Here is an 11,638-nt window from a genome sequence, read left to right as displayed (position 1 = left end):
TCTCCCCCGGCTGCCCGCAGGCTTGGAGGAACAACGTGTTCAATTACGGGGCCCCAGTTCTGCTTCCAGTTTCGGGCAGGAGGCGTCAGGGACAGAGTCCGGAGGCTGCAGGCGCAGAAGCAACAGAAAATTGTTAGTCGCACTGTAAAATAAATAAAGGATTTGCATTTCTACAGTACCATTCACAACCTCAGGATGTCCAAAAGTGCTTTACAGCCAATGAAATACTTTATGTGCACAGCAAAGTTCCACCAACAGAACGGTGATAATAACCAATCTGTTTTAGTAATGTTGGTTGAGGGATAAACATTGGCCAAGGCAACAGGGAGAATTCCCCATCTCTTCTTCGAAATAGTGCCATGGAATCTTTTATGTCCACTTGAGAGACAGCAACTCCGAGATGTAGCACTGCACTAGAGTCAATAAACTCGAGAGAGAGAGAGAGAGAGCTGGTAGAGAAAGCATTAGAAATATGGGACATTTTACAGAATATTGGCCCAAACCTGTGTATAGTTGCATTAGTATGACCCACCTGTCGTGCAGTAGCAGCATTTCCCCTTCAGTCGATATGCCTTGAAAGAGAACAGGAACTGTTCCCTGATGGATTGTTCTCATTCCCAAATTCCTTTTAGCCATTTCGACCCGATGCCTCCAAACTTGCTCGCAGCCTCAGGCTGTACTTGATAGACCGTGTCTTAATGCTTTATTCTATGTATGAGGGTCAGTCAGAATAATACAAACTATCTTCATCAATCACAGTGGACTTTTAAGTTCTTTTCTCCTCATAGTTCATCATAATTGAATATGCATTTATACGCAACGCAAGTCTGTACTTTTGAAATCTATGCAAAACTTGTTCACTATCCCTTAGCCAGCCTCAGCAGTGTTTGTCTCAGGAGCCACCTTCAGAAATCCAATAGGGGTCCCTCTTCTATTGGCTCTTTTAACTCTTGTCAAGACCAATGATGTTCTGCTCTTACATCCCCAATATAACACAGCCATATCATTCTGCAAATACAACAGATTGAGGGATCTTCTGCATTTTTTAATGTACTTGGGAAATATCATTCATCAACATCATGGATATTTTGAAGGTTGGGCGAGGATATTGGCAGAGCTCTTTTTTATGTGATTGCTGATCTGAAAGAACTATTAAACAACTTAAAATCATTGCAACTTACAGCACAGAAAGAAGCCATTCAAGCCTTTCATGTCTGTGCTGGCTCTTTGAAAGAGCTATCCAGTTAGTCTCACTCCCCTGTTCTTTCCCCATCGCCTTGAAAATATTTCCCTTTCAAGTGTATGTCCAATTCCCAATGCAGTGGCTTGAGTACACATGAAGCGAGGTGAGTTTGGGGAGTTCTGACCCAGCAACAACTGAATCGCATCAAAATGCCAACATTATGCACAAATTGGCAGCAATAGGCACTCCCTCAGAGAGAGGACGAAGGTGTGGGAAAACAAAATGCTGCCCTGGCAGGCAGACATGGGGGCCGAAATTGCCCACCGCTGCAAACATGGCTCACCTACCGTGTTTCAGTTGTTTTTACCGGTGTGGTTGATGCGGTGGCCTCATGAACGAAATTCCGCTCTTTGGCTTTTTTTTCTTCAGCGGACCGGAAGTCGGTTATCACGGGGGCGGATATACGGCAGCAAGCGGATGTTTGCACACCAGAGGGGCGGAAGTTGGGAGGCGGGCGGAGTGTCTGCCGCTGTCACTCATCAGCGTAGCGCTGATGATGTCATCACAGTGCTGTGTCACCATGGCTTTCTCCTTCACTTAAAGGGGAGTGACGCTGCGATTCTTTAAGTTCGGTCCACTGGGCCACCAGGCAGGGTTTCAGCTGGGGAGGGGGTGACAGGCTGCCTGTTGGCTGCCCGGCTGAACCTGGGGGCATAATTGTCAGCCCGACCTGGTAGTCGGCAGACAAAACAAACATGGCGGCCGCGGCAGTAGGTCCTCCCCTTTAATGGGAGCGGGGCCGCCATTTTACAGCAGCGGAACGGTGGTGGTGAGCGGGGGGGGCAGAGGGGGTGAGTGGGTCACAGCCGGGATATCGCAGGAGCGGCATTTTCTAAATGACGGCCATTCCACAAAAAATTGGCGGCCATTGCACTCCGCTGCGAGGCCGCCAATTTCCGGCAACAACAGCCCTTAAGGGAAGGGGCAATTTCGGCCCTGTGATCTCTGTGCTGTGCTCACGGTGCTGGGGAAAGTCAAGAGTGCTTCACTCTACATCGAACTAAGGAACTTGACTCAGTCTAGCCTATCCTTTACTTGGTTTAGGTTTGCCTTTACCATTGCACCTGAAGCATTTCAGGTTGATGCCGACACGCAAGAGTAAAATGTGTTCAAAGCTTTCTAGTCCCACTGTGATTATTTCAATTAACAATAAAAACCTGCTGCAAAATAAAATGATGCACATTGAGAATGGCCTGATTGATCAAAGGGCTCTTGTCCTTTTATTTCAGCAAGGACGAGTCCCAGGCCACGACTGCTCAGTAACTAGTCCCAGGCCTCCACTGCTCAGTAACTAGTCCCAGGCCTCCACTGCTCAGTAACTAGTCCCAGTCCTCCACAGCTCAATAACTAGCCTCAGGCCACAACTTCTCAGTAACTAGTCCCAGGCCTCCACTGCCAAGTAACTAGCCTCAGGCCTCCACTGCTCAGTAACTAGTCTCAGGACTCCACTGTTCAGTAACTAGCCTCAGGCCTCCATTGCACAGTAACTAGTCCCAGGCCTGCATTGCTAAGTAACTAGTCCCAGGCCACGACTGCTCAGTAACGAGTCCCTTGCCTCCACTGCTCAATAACTAGTCCCAGGCCTCCACTGCTCAGCAACGAACCCCAGACCACAACTGCTCAGTAACTAGCCTCAGGCCTCCACTTCTCAGTAACTAGTCCCAGGCATCCACTGCTCAGTAACCAGCCCGAGGCTTCCACTGCTCAGTAACTAGTCCCAGGACACCACTGCTCAGTAACTAGTCCCACACCTTCACTGCTCGGTAACTAGCCTCAGGCCTCCACTGCTCAGTAACTAGCCCCAGGCCTCCACTGCTCAGTAACAAGTTCCAGGCCTCCACTGCTCAGTAACTAGTCCCAGAACTCCACTGCTCAGTAACTAGTCTCAGGCCACGACTGCTCAGTAACGAGTCCCAGTCCTCCACTGCTCAGTAACTAGCCCCAGGCCACAACCTTCAGCAACTAGTCTCAGACCTGCACTGCTCAGTAACTAGTTCCAGGCCACAACTGCTCCGTAACTAGTCCCAGACCTCCACTGCTCAGTAAATAGTCCCAGGCCTCCATTGCTCAGTAACTAGCCCCAGGCCTCCACTGCTCAGTAACTAGTCTCAGTCCATGACTGCTCAGTAACTAGCCCCAGGCCACAACTGCTCAGTAACTAGTCCCAGGCCTCCATTGCTCAGTAACAAGACTCAGACCTCCACTGCTCAGTAACTAGCATCAGGCCTCCATTGCTCAGTAACTAGCCCCAGGCCTCCATTGCTCAGCAACTAGCCCCAGGCCTCCACTGCTCAGTAATAGTCCCAGGTCACGACTGCTCAGTAACTAGTCCCAGACAACGACTGCTCATGAACTAGTCCCAGGCCTCCACTGCTCAGTAACTAGCCTCAGGCCTCCATTGCTCAGTAACTCGTCCCAGGCCTCCACTGCTCAGTAACTCATCTCAGGCCTCCACTGCTCAGGAACACTGCTCAGTAACTAGTCTCAGGCCTCCACTGCTCAGTAACACTGCTCAGTAACTAGTCCCAGGCCTCCACTGCTCAGTAACTAGCCCCAGGCCTCCACTGCTCAGTAACTAGTCCCACGCCTCCACTGCTCAGTAACTAGACCCAGGCCTCCACTGCTCAGTAACTAGTCTCAGTCCATGACTGCTCAGTAACCAATCCCAGGCCTCCACTGCTCAGTAACTATCCCCAGGCCACAACTGCTCAGTAACTAGTCCCAGGCCACAACTGCTCAGTAACTTGTCCCAGGCCACAACTGCTCAGTAACTAGTCATAGGCCTCCACTGATCAGTAACTAGTCCCAGGCCACGACTGCTCAGTAACTAGTCATAGGCCTCCACTGATCAGTAACTAGTCCCAGGCCACGACTGCTCAGTAACTAGTCCCATGCCTCCACTGCTCAGTAACGAGTCCCAGGCCTCCACTGCTCAGTAACTAGTCTCAGTCCATGACTGCTCAGTAACCAATCCCAGGCCTCCACTGCTCAGTAACTATCCCCAGGCCACAACTGCTCAGTAACTAGTCCCAGGCCACAACTGCTCAGTAACTTGTCCCAGGCCACAACTGCTCAGTAACTAGTCATAGGCCTCCACTGATCAGTAACTAGTCCCAGGCCACGACTGCTCAGTAACTAGTCCCATGCCTCCACTGCTCAGTAACGAGTCCCAGACCACGACTGCTCAGTAACTAGTCCGAGGCCTCCACTGCTCAGTAACTAGTCTCAGGCCACGACTGCTCAGTAACGAGTCCCAGACCTCCACTGCTCAGTAACTAGCATCAGGCCTCCATTGCATAGTAACTAGTCCCAGGTCTCCACTGCTCAGTAACTAGTCCCAGGCCTCCACTGCTCAGTAACTAGTCTCAGGCCTCCACTGCTCAGGAACACTGCTCAGTAACTAGTCTCAGGCCTCCACTGCTCAGTAACACTGCTCAGTAACTAGCCCCAGGCCTCCACTGCTCAGTAACTAGCCCCAGGCCACAACTGCTCAGTAACTAGTCCCAGGCCATGACTGCTCAGTAACTAGACCCAGGCCTCCACTACTCAGTAACTAGCCCCAGGCCTCCACTGCTCAGTAATTAGTCCCAGGCAACAATTGCTCAGTAGCTAGCCCCAGGCCTCCACTGCTCAGTAATTAGTCCTAGGTCTCCGCAGCTCAGGAACTAGTCCCAGGCCCCCATTGCTCAGTAACTAGTTTCAGGCCTCCATTGCTCAGTAACTAGCCCCAGGCCTCCACTGCTCAGTAACTAGTCCCAAGCCACCACTGCTCAGTATCTAGTCCCAGGCCACAACTGCTCAGTAACTAGCGCCAGTCCTCCACTGCTCAGTAATTAGTTCCAGGCCTCCACTGCTCAGTAACTAGCCTCAGGCCTCCACTGCTCAGTAACTAGCCCCAGGCCTCCACTGCTCAGTAACTAGCCCCAGGCCTCCACTGGTCAGTAACTAGTCTCAGGCCACAACTGCTCAGTAACTATCCTCAGGCCTCCACTGCTCAGTAACTAGCCCCAGGCCTCCACTGCTCAGTAACTAGTCCCAGGCCACAACTGCTCAGTAACTAGCCCCAGGCCTCCACTGCTCAGTAACTAGTCCCAGGCCTCCACTGCTCAGTAACAAGACTCAGACCTCCACTGCTCAGTAACTAGCATCAGGCCTCCATTGCTTAGTACTAGCCCCAGGCCTCCATTGCTCAGCAACTAGCCCCAGGCCTCCACTGCTCAGTAATAGTCCCAGGCCACGACTGCTCAGTAACTAGTTCCAGACAACGACTGCTCATGAACCAATCCCAGGCCTCCACTGCTCAGTAACTAGCCTCAGGCCTCCATTGCTCAGTAACTCGTCCCAGGCCTCCACTGCTCAGTAACTCATCTCAGGCCTCCACTGCTCAGGAACACTGCTCAGTAACTAGTCTCAGGCCTCCACTGCTCAGTAACACTGCTCAGTAACTAGTCCCAGGCCTCCACTGCTCAGTAACTAGCCCCAGGCCTCCACTGCTCAGTAACTAGTCCCACGCCTCCACTGCTCAGTAACTAGACCCAGGCCTCCACTGCTCAGTAACTAGTCTCAGTCCATGACTGCTCAGTAACCAATCCCAGGCCTCCACTGCTCAATAACTATCCCCAGGCCACAACTGCTCAGTAACTAGTCCCAGGCCACAACTGCTCAGTAACTTGTCCCAGGCCACAACTGCTCAGTAACTAGTCATAGGCCTCCACTGATCAGTAACTAGTCCCAGGCCACGACTGCTCAGTAACTAGTCATAGGCCTCCACTGATCAGTAACTAGTCCCAGGCCACGACTGCTCAGTAACTAGTCCCATGCCTCCACTGCTCAGTAACTAGTCTCAGTCCATGACTGCTCAGTAACCAATCCCAGGCCTCCACTGCTCAGTAACTATCCCCAGGCCACAACTGCTCAGTAACTAGTCCCAGGCCACAACTGCTCAGTAACTTGTCCCAGGCCACAACTGCTCAGTAACTAGTCATAGGCCTCCACTGATCAGTAACTAGTCCCAGGCCACGACTGCTCAGTAACTAGTCCCATGCCTCCACTGCTGAGTAACGAGTCCCAGACCACGACTGCTCAGTAACTAGTCCGAGGCCTCCACTGCTCAGTAACTAGTCTCAGGCCACGACTGCTCAGTAACGAGTCCCAGACCTCCACTGCTCAGTAACTAGCATCAGGCCTCCATTGCTTAGTAACTAGTCCCAGGTCTCCACTGCTCAGTACCTAGTCCCAGGCCTCCACTGCTCAGTAACTAGTCTCAGGCCTCCACTGCTCAGGAACACTGCTCAGTAACTAGTCTCAGGCCTCCACTGCTCAGTAACACTGCTCAGTAACTAGCCCCAGGCCTCCACTGCTCAGTAACTAGCCCCAGGCCACAACTGCTCAGTAACTAGTCCCAGGCCATGACTGCTCAGTAACTAGACCCAGGCCTCCACTACTCAGTAACTAGCCCCAGGCCTCCACTGCTCAGTAATTAGTCCCAGGCAACAATTGCTCAGTAGCTAGCCCCAGGCCTCCACTGCTCAGTAATTAGTCCCAGGTCTCCGCAGCTCAGGAACTAGTCCCAGGCCCCCATTGCTCAGTAACTAGTTTCAGGCCTCCATTGCTCAGTAACTAGCCCCAGGCCTCCACTGCTCAGTAACTAGTCCCAAGCCACCACTGCTCAGTAACTAGTCCCACGCCTCCACTGCTCAGTAACTAGACCCAGGCCTCCACTGCTCAGTAACTAGTCTCAGTCCATGACTGCTCAGTAACCAATTCCAGGCCTCCACTGCTCAGTAACTATCCCCAGGCCACAACTGCTCAGTAACTAGTCCCAGGCCACAACTGCTCAGTAACTTGTCCCAGGCCACAACTGCTCAGTAACTAGTCATAGGCCTCCACTGATCAGTAACTAGTCCCAGGCCACGACTGCTCAGTAACTAGTCATAGGCCTCCACTGATCAGTAACTAGTCCCAGGCCACGACTGCTCAGTAACTAGTCCCATGCCTCCACTGCTCAGTAACGAGTCCCAGGCCTCCACTGCTCAGTAACTAGTCTCAGTCCATGACTGCTCAGTAACCAATCCCAGGCCTCCACTGCTCAGTAACTATCCCCAGGCCACAACTGCTCAGTAACTAGTCCCAGGCCACAACTGCTCAGTAACTAGTCATAGGCCTCCACTGATCAGTAACTAGTCCCAGGCCACGACTGCTCAGTAACTAGTCCCATGCCTCCACTGCTGAGTAACGAGTCCCAGACCACGACTGCTCAGTAACTAGTCCGAGGCCTCCACTGCTCAGTAACTAGTCTCAGGCCACGACTGCTCAGTAACGAGTCCCAGACCTCCACTGCTCAGTAACTAGCATCAGGCCTCCATTGCTTAGTAACTAGTCCCAGGTCTCCAGTGCTCAGTAACTAGTCCCAGGCCTCCACTGCTCAGTAACTAGTCTCAGGCCTCCACTGCTCAGGAACACTGCTCAGTAACTAGTCTCAGGCCTCCACTGCTCAGTAACACTGCTCAGTAACTAGCCCCAGGCCTCCACTGCTCAGTAACTAGCCCCAGGCCACAACTGCTCAGTAAGTAGTCCCAGGCCATGACTGCTCAGTAACTAGACCCAGGCCTACACTACTCAGTAACTAGCCCCAGGCCTCCACTGCTCAGTAATTAGTCCCAGGCAACAATTGCTCAGTAGCTAGCCCCAGGCCTCCACTGCTCAGTAATTAGTCCCAGGTCTCCGCAGCTCAGGAACTAGTCCCAGGCCCCCATTGCTCAGTAACTAGTTTCAGGCCTCCATTGCTCAGTAACTAGCCCCAGGCCTCCACTGCTCAGTAACTAGTCCCAAGCCACCACTGCTCAGTATCTAGTCCCAGGCCACAACTGCTCAGTAACTAGCGCCAGTCCTCCACTGCTCAGTAATTAGTTCCAGGCCTCCACTGCTCAGTCACTAGCCTCAGGCCTCCACTGCTCAGTAACTAGCCCCAGGCCTCCACTGCTCAGTAACTAGCCCCAGGCCTCCACTGGTCAGTAACTGGTCTCAGGCCACAACTGCTCAGTAACTATCCTCAGGCCTCCACTGCTCAGTAACTAGCCCCAGGCCTCCACTGCTCAGTAACTAGTCCCAGGCCACAACTGCTCAGTAACTAGCCCCAGGCCTCCACTGCTCAGTAACTAGTCCCAGGCCTCCACTGCTCAGTAACAAGACTCAGACCTCCACTGCTCAGTAACTAGCATCAGGCCTCCATTGCTTAGTAACTAGCCCCAGGCCTCCATTGCTCAGCAACTAGCCCCAGGCCTCCACTGCTCAGTAATAGTCCCAGGCCACGACTGCTCAGTAACTAGTCCCAGACAACGACTGCTCATGAACTAGTCCCAGGCCTCCACTGCTCAGTAACTAGCCTCAGGCCTCCATTGCTCAGTAACTCGTCCCAGGCCTCCACTGCTCAGTAACTCATCTCAGGCCTCCACTGCTCAGGAACACTGCTCAGTAACTAGTCTCAGGCCTCCACTGCTCAGTAACACTGCTCAGTAACTAGTCCCAGGCCTCCACTGCTCAGTAACTAGTCTCAGGCCACGACTGCTCAGTAACGAGTCCCAGTCCTCCACTGCTCAGTAACTAGCCCCAGGCCACAACCTTCAGCAACTAGTCTCAGACCTGCACTGCTCAGCAACTAGTTCCAGGCCACAACTGCTCCGTAACTAGTCCCAGACCTCCACTGCTCAGTAAATAGTCCCAGGCCTCCATTGCTCAGTAACTAGCCCCAGGCCTCCACTGCTCAGTAACTAGTCTCAGTCCATGACTGCTCAGTAACTAGCCCCAGGCCACAACTGCTCAGTAACTAGTCCCAGGCCTCCATTGCTCAGTAACAAGACTCAGACCTCCACTGCTCAGTAACTAGCATCAGGCCTCCATTGCTTAGTAACTAGCCCCAGGCCTCCATTGCTCAGCAACTAGCCCCAGGCCTCCACTGCTCAGTAATAGTCCCAGGCCACGACTGCTCAGTAACTAGTCCCAGACAACGACTGCTCATAAACTAGTCCCAGGCCTCCACTGCTCAGTAACTAGCCTCAGGCCTCCATTGCTCAGTAACTCGTCCCAGGCCTCCACTGCTCAGTAACTCATCTCAGGCCTCCACTGCTCAGGAACACTGCTCAGTAACTAGTCTCAGGCCTCCACTGCTCAGTAACACTGCTCAGTAACTAGTCCCAGGCCTCCACTGCTCAGTAACTAGCCCCATGCCTCCACTGCTCAGTAACTAGTCCCACGCCTCCACTGCTCAGTAACTAGACCCAGGCCTCCACTGCTCAGTAACTAGTCTCAGTCCATGACTGCTCAGTAACCAATCCCAGGCCTCCACTGCTCAGTAACTATCCCCAGGCCACAACTGCTCAGTAACTAGTCCCAGGCCACAACTGCTCAGTAACTTGTCCCAGGCCACAACTGCTCAGTAACTAGTCATAGGCCTCCACTGATCAGTAACTAGTCCCAGGCCACAACTGCTCATAACTAGTCATAGGCCTCCACTGATCAGTAACTAGTCCCAGGCCACGACTGCTCAGTAACTAGTCCCATGCCTCCACTGCCCAGTAACGAGTCCCAGGCCTCCACTGCTCAGTAACTAGTCTCAGTCCATGACTGCTCAGTAACCAATCCCAGGCCTCCACTGCTCAGTAACTATCCCCAGGCCACAACTGCTCAGTAACTAGTCCCAGGCCACAACTGCTCAGTAACTTGTCCCAGGCCACAACTGCTCAGTAACTAGTCATAGGCCTCCACTGATCAGTAACTAGTCCCAGGCCACGACTGCTCAGTAACTAGTCCCATGCCTCCACTGCTGAGTAACGAGTCCCAGACCACGACTGCTCAGTAACTAGTCCGAGGCCTCCACTGCTCAGTAACTAGTCTCAGGCCACGACTGCTCAGTAACGAGTCCCAGACCTCCACTGCTCAGTAACTAGCATCAGGCCTCCATTGCTTAGTAATTAGTCCCAGGTCTCCACTGCTCAGTAACTAGTCCCAGGCCTCCACTGCTCAGTAACTAGTCTCAGGCCTCCACTGCTCAGGAACACTGCTCAGTAACTAGTCTCAGGCCTCCACTGCTCAGTAACACTGCTCAGTAACTAGCCCCAGGCCTCCACTGCTCAGTAACTAGCCCCAGGCCACAACTGCTCAGTAACTAGTCCCCGGCCATGACTGCTCAGTAACTAGACCCAGGCCTCCACTACTCAGTAACTAGCCCCAGGCCTCCACTGCTCAGTAATTAGTCCCAGGCAACAATTGCTCAGTAGCTAGCCCCAGGCCTCCACTGCTCAGTAATTAGTCCCAGGTCTCCGCAGCTCAGGAACTAGTCCCAGGTCCCCATTGCTCAGTAACTAGTTTCAGGCCTCCATTGCTCAGTAACTAGCCCCAGGCCTCCACTGCTCAGTAACTAGTCCCAAGCCACCACTGCTCAGTAACTAGTCCCACGCCTCCACTGCTCAGTAACTAGACCCAGGCCTCCACTGCTCAGTAACTAGTCTCAGTCCATGACTGCTCAGTAACCAATCCCAGGCCTCCACTGCTCAGTAGCTATCCCCAGGCCACAACTGCTCAGTAACTTGTCCCAGGCCACAACTGCTCAGTAACTAGTCATAGGCCTCCACTGATCAGTAACTAGTCCCAGGCCACGACTGCTCAGTAACTAGTCATAGGCCTCCACTGATCAGTAACTAGTCCCAGGCCACGACTGCTCAGTAACTAGTCCCATGCCTCCACTGCTCAGTAACGAGTCCCAGGCCTCCACTGCTCAGTAACTAGTCTCAGTCCATGACTGCTCAGTAACCAATCCCAGGCCTCCACTGCTCAGTAACTATCCCCAGGCCACAACTGCTCAGTAACTAGTCCCAGGCCACAACTGCTCAGTAACTTGTCCCAGGCCACAACTGCTCAGTAACTAGTCATAGGCCTCCACTGATCAGTAACTAGTCCCAGGCCACGACTGCTCAGTAACTAGTCCCATGCCTCCACTGCTGAGTAACGAGTCCCAGACCACGACTGCTCAGTAACTAGTCCGAGGCCTCCACTGCTCAGTAACTAGTCTCAGGCCACGACTGCTCAGTAACGAGTCCCAGACCTCCACTGCTCAGTAACTAGCATCAGGCCTCCATTGCTTAGTAACTAGTCCCAGGTCTCCACTGCTCAGTATCTAGTCCCAGGCCTCCACTGCTCAGTAACTAGTCTCAGGCCTCCACTGCTCAGGAACACTGCTCAGTAACTAGTCTCAGGCCTCCACTGCTCAGTAACACTGCTCAGTAACTAGCCCCAGGCCTCCACTGCTCAGTAACTAGCCCCAGGCCACAACTGCTCAGTAACTAGTCCCAGGCCATGACTGCTCAGTAACTAGACCCAGGCATACACTACTCAGTAACT

Source organism: Pristiophorus japonicus, chromosome 8, assembly GCF_044704955.1.
Source record: "Pristiophorus japonicus isolate sPriJap1 chromosome 8, sPriJap1.hap1, whole genome shotgun sequence".
Classification (NCBI taxonomy): Eukaryota; Metazoa; Chordata; class Chondrichthyes; family Pristiophoridae; genus Pristiophorus; species Pristiophorus japonicus.
This window is presented reverse-complemented; position numbering follows the sequence as displayed.